We start from the raw sequence: 7,665 nt of genomic DNA, 5'->3' as shown, positions 1-7,665 counted from the left end.
GGGTCAGTGAGGAGGCGGGCGGGAGGGGCCGGAGGGGCCAGCCCGCCACCGTGGCCAGACCCCTCAGGGCAACCTGTGCCCCTTAGGCTGGGTCTGCTCCCCCAGAATTTCAGGGATGTCCTGCTCAGAAGACTGCACCCCAACCCCTGTCTCAGATCAGGTTTCCTAGCGGGGCAGCCGGACAGGCTTGGGGTGGGCAGTCTGGCTGGGAGTGGGGGCTAGGGGCTTGTTTCTCCTCCTCCCCCTCCTCCTCCTCCTCCTCCTCCTCCTCCTTCTTCTTCTTCTTTTATTGATTGATTTCAGAGCGGAAAGAGAGAAGCATCAATGGTGAGAATCATGGATCGGCTGTCTCCTGTACACCCCACACTGGGGACTGAGACCACCACCCCCGCCAGCCTCCCAGACCTCGGCCCCTGCCCAGCCCAGGCCCCTGCGGCCGCCCGGAGCCGGCAGCTCTCAGACGTTCAAACAAAGAGAATTTTAAAGTGACACAAGCTGGACACGCAGCCGCGAGAGGGGGTCGCGGCGGGCTGCAGCTGGGCCTTTGAAGGGAACTGGGCTTCCTGCGGCGAAGATGGGGTTTCACAACGGAATTAAGAAGCCCCCCCCAACCCAGACCCATCCACAGGGCCAGGCCCCACTGTGTCCCCGGGCTGGGGGGGAGGGGCAGGCGCTGATTTTTTTTTTTTTTTTGGTTAATCCTCACCCGAGGATATTTTTTCCATTGATTTTTAGGGAGAGTGTAAGAGAGAGGGAAGACAGAGAAACATCGATGTGAGAGAAACACATCGATTGGTTGCCTCTTGTACGAGCCCTGACCAGGCCGGGGAGAAGCCTGCAACCGAGGTACATGCCCTTGACCAGAATCGAACCTGGGACCCTTTGGTCCACAGGCCAGCGCTCTATCCACTGAGCCACACCAGCTAGGGCAGGCGCTGATGTGTTCACAGCAGGGACCACGTCCAGTCTCTGGGTCCCCGGTTTGCCTTTGGACCCTTGTGCATTGTTCTCTGCCTGGACCCTCCGCTGCTGTGTGCGGCCAGCTCCTCTGCACCCTACCAGGCTCAGCTCCAATGTGACTTCTGCCAGGAAGCCCTCCCTGACCACCAGGACCCTCCAGTCTGTGCTGTCATAAACCTCATCACCAGTTTCTGTCGTTACTGGTCACGGGCTTGCTTCTGAGCCGCACAGCCCTGCTCAGTGCTGGGCACATAGTAGGGGCGCAACCACTATACTACCTGGAAGCAGCAGCCGGGGCCCATGTGGGCTCTCGGGCGCTGCCCCTGCAAGGAGGGGTATGCCGGGGGTGTGGCTTGACTCTAAGTCAAGGGCACACACATGGGCCTCCAGCCGTGCCCGTGGTCTCCCCAGCCGCCCGCGTTCGCCCCTTTTCCTCCCTGGCCATGCGCCTTCCTCACTGCCCACTGGGCTGCGGCCTCCGCAGGGACCGAGCTGGCCAGGCTGCAAATTCCCAGGTGCACAGGGAGCCGCGCGGTCCCAGTCAGAGGCGGCCTGAGAGCCCGGGGTTCGCTTCCCAGGCCCCGTCCACTCTCCCGTCCTCAGTCCTGTCCCTGAGCCCCCCTGACTGGAAGGGGGGGGGTCCCTCGCCCACCAGTCCCCACACTCACAGCTCTGGCCTCCTCCCGGAAGCCCCGGGGCTGGCGAACCATGGGTCCCTTCAGGGGAAGGCCCAGGTCCTCTCGCCCGGCCCCGGCTTGGGCCCCCGGGGAGGCTGCTGGTGAGGCCCGGGAATGAGCATTCATCTGCTCCCTGAGCCACACACAGAGCTCAGACGTGGGGGCCTGAAGACGATGACACATAGCCCTGCTCCCCAAGCCCCAAGCCGTCCCTGGAGTCCTCATCCTTTCTACTCAGGAAAATCTTTCTTTAAAAAAATGTTTTTATTGGTTTCAGAGAGGAAGAAGGGAGAGGGAGAGAGAGAGAAACATCAATGATGAGAGAGAGAATTATTGATCGGCTGCCTCCTGCACTCCCCACACTGGAGACAGAGCCCACAATTCAGGCATGTGCGCTGGCCAGGAATTAAACCATGACTTCCTAGTTCATAGGGAATCACTGATCAGCTGCCTCCTGCACGCCCCACACTGAAGATCGAGCCCGCAACCTGGGCACGTGCCCTGACCGGGAATGAACCGTGACCTCCTGGTTCCTAGGACGACACTGCACCACTGGGCTACCCCGGCCGGACCCCATCCTCCCAGGCCTTTGGTCATCCAGACCCGATGGTACCTCTTTGCTGGCGCCTGGTCTGGCCGCCCTGTTTAAAGTGCCCACAATGTGAGGGCAGGCATTTCCTCTGCTCCGTTCCATTCTCTGCTGTGTCCGCAGCACGCGGCAGGGAGCCTGTCCCATCACCGACCTCACCACATACTTGCTGAAGGACCAGTGCGTCCCCACAAGGGTGCCTTGCCCTTGTCCCTCCACGTGTGAGCTCCCACCCATCTCTGCCAGCGGGGGGTGGGCAGGGTGACGTTGGGGCCCAGTGGCAGCGCCAAGGGCGGATGTGGCTCCCAGCGGCTGCTCAGCACATGCTGGGGTTTCTCTCCTTTCAGGTCTTTTCTGCCTTTCAGCCCACAGGGCCGCCTCCTGCTGTGGGGTGTGTGACCGGGAGCCTCAGCAGGCCTCTGGGCGCCCCTCGGCATTTCCAAGGCCCCCCTGGGCAGTCCCGGGCCCAAGCTCCCACCAGGGTCGCAGCCTTCCTGGCACCCGCGTCTGGGCCCGCTCCCGCCCGGGGCGATGGTACCGCGCTGGGGCCTGTGGCTGATGGAGAGATCCCTGAGCAGCCGGCTCATGTTGCGTGTCATCCCAAAAGCAAATCCATTTTAGCCGGCAGACAACATAGGGCCGGCGTCTTCAGACCGTGTTTGACAAGCAGCGCACTGCGACCGGTTGGCGCGGGCGGAGAACTCGCCGCTGAGCCCTCAGTGAGGCCTGACATGGACCCTCTCGGGGCCTCCGGCTCAGCATCTCCGGCTCCGCGGCCTCGCTCCCCTGTCCAGACTGGAGGGCGCCTGCAGGGATCGAGAGCAGGAGCCTGGGGCTGGGCCGGCCGGGCGGGAATGGCCCCTCCAGGGGATGGTCCCCCTCTGCTCCTGGACCCCAGCCTCCTTCCCTTTGAAATGGGAAGCACCTTCCTGACCCACAGGGCGGGCTGGGCCAGGTCGGAGGAGGGGTGGCAAACGCTTTGAAACGGAATCCATTTATTTTAAACAGGCAGGACCCTACCATGACAAAAATGGTCAAACAAAGCAAAAGGCCCCCCCCCCCCGAGAGGGTAAGGGTCCTTCCCACCCCTGGACCCCGTCTCCTCCCCAGAGCCTGCCCTGGCCGTGGGGTGCTGTGCCCGGCCTGGAGCCCGTGGCGTGGACAGAGAGGTGCGGGCTCTGTCTGCACAGGACCCGCCCTCGAAGCAGCCCCAGTGCCCTGGTGTGGTGGGGGGAGGCTCAGGCCCCGGAAGCCGAGCCAGTGTCTTTTGGTGACACTGATACCCATGTTTCCGCCCTAGGCTGTTGGGAGGGGTCCCCCAGCAGCGTCTCTCCATGCTTTCAAACCCAGACTGTCCAGAGCCATTGGGTCCGTCCCAGGTGGGCACACGCCTAACCCACACCGGGCTGACCAATAGCAAGTCAAGGTCCCAGGGCATTGCCACCAAAGGCGGGGCTTCCCTGGGCCTCCTGTGAAGAGGAAACCCAGGAGGATCCCCACTCTGCCTCTCGGCTCTGTCCCATCCCAGGCCAAGGGCAAACCTAATGGACTGCACCTCCCCCTCCATTCCCAGTGTGGGGCGTGCAGGAGGCAGCCGGTCCATGACTCTCTCTCATCATTGATGTTTCTCTCTCTCCCTCTCCCTTCCTCTCTGACATCAAACCAGGCCCACCCGCCTTCCAGAACCCCCTGCTCTTCTCGGAGGGAGAGGCTGAGGACAGGACAACGTCCTTGTGCAGCGTCTCCCTTCTCCCATGGACATGGGAGGCGGCTCCGGTCCATGACACATGGCGGCAGGGAGGGCTGACGGAGGCGGGCACTGCTCTCTCCCCTGGAGGACCCCGTGTCACCTGGAGTAGGCCCTGTCCAAGCCCCGGCCCCCACTGGGCTCAGCGGAGCAGAGGCTCCTCCGTGCTCCCAGCCTTCTTCACGGGCCGCCCCTGGGACCTTCCCGGGAGCCCGGGGCTGGCGGATCTTACTGGAACCTCCTTCCCTCTCACCTCAGCGCCTGGGAGCTGTCTGCGTTCTGGGTGGCCTCCCGCCCGCCCAGCCCAAGGGCGTCTTGCAGCTATAAACGGACTAAATTGAAAATGTTACTGAGGGCTGGAGATAAAAGAGAGAGCTGGGTGTCTCCATGAATAAAACATGACTGGGAGGCCAGTTCTTGGAAAAATAGAGAGAATAAATTGTGGCGGATCAATTTTATCTAATTTCTTGGCCGAGCTTCTGACATGCAAATGAATGCATGCTCATAATTTATGAGTGAGCTGCGGAGATTACGGGAGGGGAGGTTGCAGACAGGAGAGGCGTGGCCAGGGATTTAACAAAAGTCCCCTAGCCTTCCCTCCTGGAAACCCGAAGACGTAGAAACCCTCCCAGGGCCCGGCCGAGGACCTGGGTCAGGGGTTGAGCATCGACCTATAAACCAGGAGGTCACGGTTTGATTCCCGGTCAGGGCTCATGCCCAGGTGTGGGCTCAATGCCCAACAGGAGGCAGCCAATAAATGATCCTCTCTCATCTTTGATGTTTCCATCTCTCTCCTTCTCCCTTCCTCCCGGAAATCGATAAAAAAATATATTAAAAAAGAAAGAAAAAGAGTGAAGTAGTAGAAAAACAGAGAAGAGAGATAACAGCTCTTTATAAAAAAATGTATTTTTTCATTATAATAAATATATTTTAAAAAAAAGAGAGAGAGAGAAAGAAAGAAAGAAAGAAACCCCAGGGAAGGCGAAAGCCAGACCGAGTCCTGGGGTCAGGGCCTGCCTCTGTGGCCAGTTCCTCTGGCCACTCGCTCATCCCAACCACACCAGTGGCCAGCGGGTCAGGCCTGGCCACAAGGCCATGGTGAGCCCCCCCACCCCCCGCCTTTGCTCAGCTGGTTCCCATCTCCCCACACCCCAACTCACCAGCCGATCTTCCCTCTGGCCTGGGTTTCCAGCCCGAGTCTCCCCTGGCCGGTCCCGGGAACCCACCTCGCCTTCTGTGCTCAGAGCCCCGTGTCCGCCCCCTGGCTTCGCGCAGACCCGCTGGCCGCTGCTGCCTGCAGACGTGTTGTCTGTGGCTGAGCAATGACTGTACCGTGTCTGAGGTGGGTGCCAACGTTAAGGAATTGGGGGGTGTGCTCCGCACTCGGGCGTCCGGCTTCCATGGAGCGATCAGAATATCTGGCTGTGTTCTCGCTGGCTGGAATCAAGAAGTAACCCTGGCCCTTTAAGACCGGCTGCACACCCCAGTTTGCCGCAGACCCCCCGCTCCGTATTGCCTCTCACATGCCATGGATTTTGGGGTTTGCTCTGTTGCTTTGCTTACAGTCATGTGCCCTGTGATGACCATTCGAGGCCGGGGATCGAACCCGCAACCCAGGTACATGCCCTTAACTGGTAATGCAACCTGTGACCTTTCAGTGTGTGAGCTGATGCTCTAACCACTGTGCCACCGGGCTGTACGGTCTCTTTTGACACTCCTTTCTGTCCCTGCTCGCTCTGAGGCTTCCAAAATGCCCGCTGGTTAGAGCAAAATATCAATTGGCCGCCTCTAGCACGCCCCCTACCGGGGATCAAGCCACAACCCCGGCACGTGCCCTTGTCAGGAATCGAACCGGCAACTTTTCGGTGCACTGGATGATGCCCAACCAGCTGAGCACCACGGGCCAGGGCTGGACCTGACTTTATTGACCCCGGCTGGGGGGGCCCTGTGACTCCATGTGCAGGCCCAGTGGGAGGCCTTTCAGAGCCTAAGCTTGTGGGCTTTCGTGGGTGGGAGGCCCAGCTGCAGGGCTTCCCTGGCCAGGCTGGGTCAGAATCCCCCTGAGCCTCAGTTTTCTGATCTGAGAAATGGGCACACTGCTCTGTGCACTGCAGGGCTGAGCTGAGGATGACCGTGGGAAGGGCTGAGCACTGACTAAACTCTGGCTGCCTGGTCCCTGTGCAGAGCTGGCTGGAACCCCGAAGCTCATCTCTGGGGAAGGCTTCAGACGCTGCTAAAGGGACCTGTCCCTTGAAAGCGGAAATGGGCTTTTTCGTCCCAAATCCGTTCCTTGGGGGAAGTCTTCAAAGAGGATCCTTGTAATTTCCCGTCATAAAACTTTATGTGCAATTACAAACCGTGAACTGTGAGCATTAATTGGGCAGACGGCGAGATTGTCTGTTTTTAAAACATGGACTATTTTAAAACCTCCCAGACCACAAGACACAGGCCTGAGGACATGAACTTCCAGAAGGTGGCCGGGCGGCAGCTGCCCCCCGCAGTTCCCCTCGCAGTATGTGTGGTTCCCCAGGGAAAGGAGGGGCCTGTGGAAAGCGAGATGGGGTCCGGAGAGTCGGTTCACGGAGCTGTACCTCGAAGATGGGGTCACTGGGCTGTTTGTAATCCTCCGCGGTTAAAAACGTGAGATAATTCACGTGAAATAAACAGTGTGGGTAAGGGGCCTTGGGACCCGGTCTCTGGGTCCAGGTCTCTGCCTGCAGCTGGGTGGGGTCCTCCGTGGTCCCTCGCTCTCATCGGTGAGGCTCTCTGCTCCCCCAGCATGCTCCCTCCAGCAGCAGCTCCTCCTCCCTGACCCCACCTCACTAGGCTCCTGCAAGGAGCCCCCTCCCCTCTCCCGGGTCCTCCCTTCTTAGCTTTTTTTTTTCTTTTAAATATATTTTATTGATTTCAGAGAGGAAAGGAGGGGGAGAGAGAGATAGAAACATCCCTGATGAGAGAGAATCATGGACCGGTTGCCTCCTGCACGCCCCACACTGGGGATGGAACCCGCCACCTGGGCCTGTGCCCGGACCGGGAATGGAACCCTGACCTCCTGGTTCCTAGGCCGATGCCCACCCACTGAGCCACACCGGCCCGGCTCCCTCCTTGGCATTTCTCACACCGTGGCCTGGTGGCCTGCTGGGGGCCCCCTTGGCGGGAGCCGCTTGCTGGTCGGCAGGCTCCCAGCTTCGGTCCCGGGGCACAGGCTGCGTGTGGTGGCTGTTGAGTGAATGAGCGCCCACCATGTGGGGAGGAGAGAGGCTGATACTGTTTGTGCCGGGCTCTGCACTTCCAGCTCTTACCCGGAGAATATGCACATTTCGGGTCTGCAGGTCCCGCCTGGGAAGGAGGGGGGAGGGCACCAGCCGCCTGGATGCCGGATGTGTTACCAGCAAGGCCAGGGGCAGCCACGGCTGGGCTCTGTGTTCCCTGGGCATCTCAGGCCCTCCTGCCCCCGGTGGGTCCTGGCTTCCAACACCTCAGAGACGTGGGCCTGCGGCTCAGTGAGCTCCAGCCCCTTCCAGAGGCCACAGGGCGCGGAGCAGAGCCGGGCCTGGTACCGCGTCTGACCGGGAGCAGGGAGATGGCGCCCCCGACCCCGGGAGCCGAGCTGAGGTGGAGCTGAAAGCAGGGCGGGAACCCCCTTGCAGGAGCCTAGGAGATCGGAGGTCTCTTGGGCCTGGAGTCTGGTT

General features: G+C 60.6%; 1 protein-coding gene across 1 annotated transcript in view; it reads right to left on the bottom strand.

Moving 5' to 3' along the window:
- CNEP1R1 (CTD nuclear envelope phosphatase 1 regulatory subunit 1) overlaps positions 1-7,665 on the bottom strand; it is a 50,923-nt gene that overhangs the window by 36,171 nt on the left and 7,087 nt on the right. The gene's annotated exons all lie outside the window — the stretch shown is intronic.

This window comes from Myotis davidii, unplaced genomic scaffold, assembly GCF_000327345.1.
Source record: "Myotis davidii unplaced genomic scaffold, ASM32734v1 scaffold328, whole genome shotgun sequence".
Taxonomy (NCBI): domain Eukaryota; kingdom Metazoa; phylum Chordata; class Mammalia; order Chiroptera; family Vespertilionidae; genus Myotis; species Myotis davidii.
Note: the sequence above shows the minus strand (reverse complement) of the source record. Positions and strands in the feature narration are given on the sequence as shown.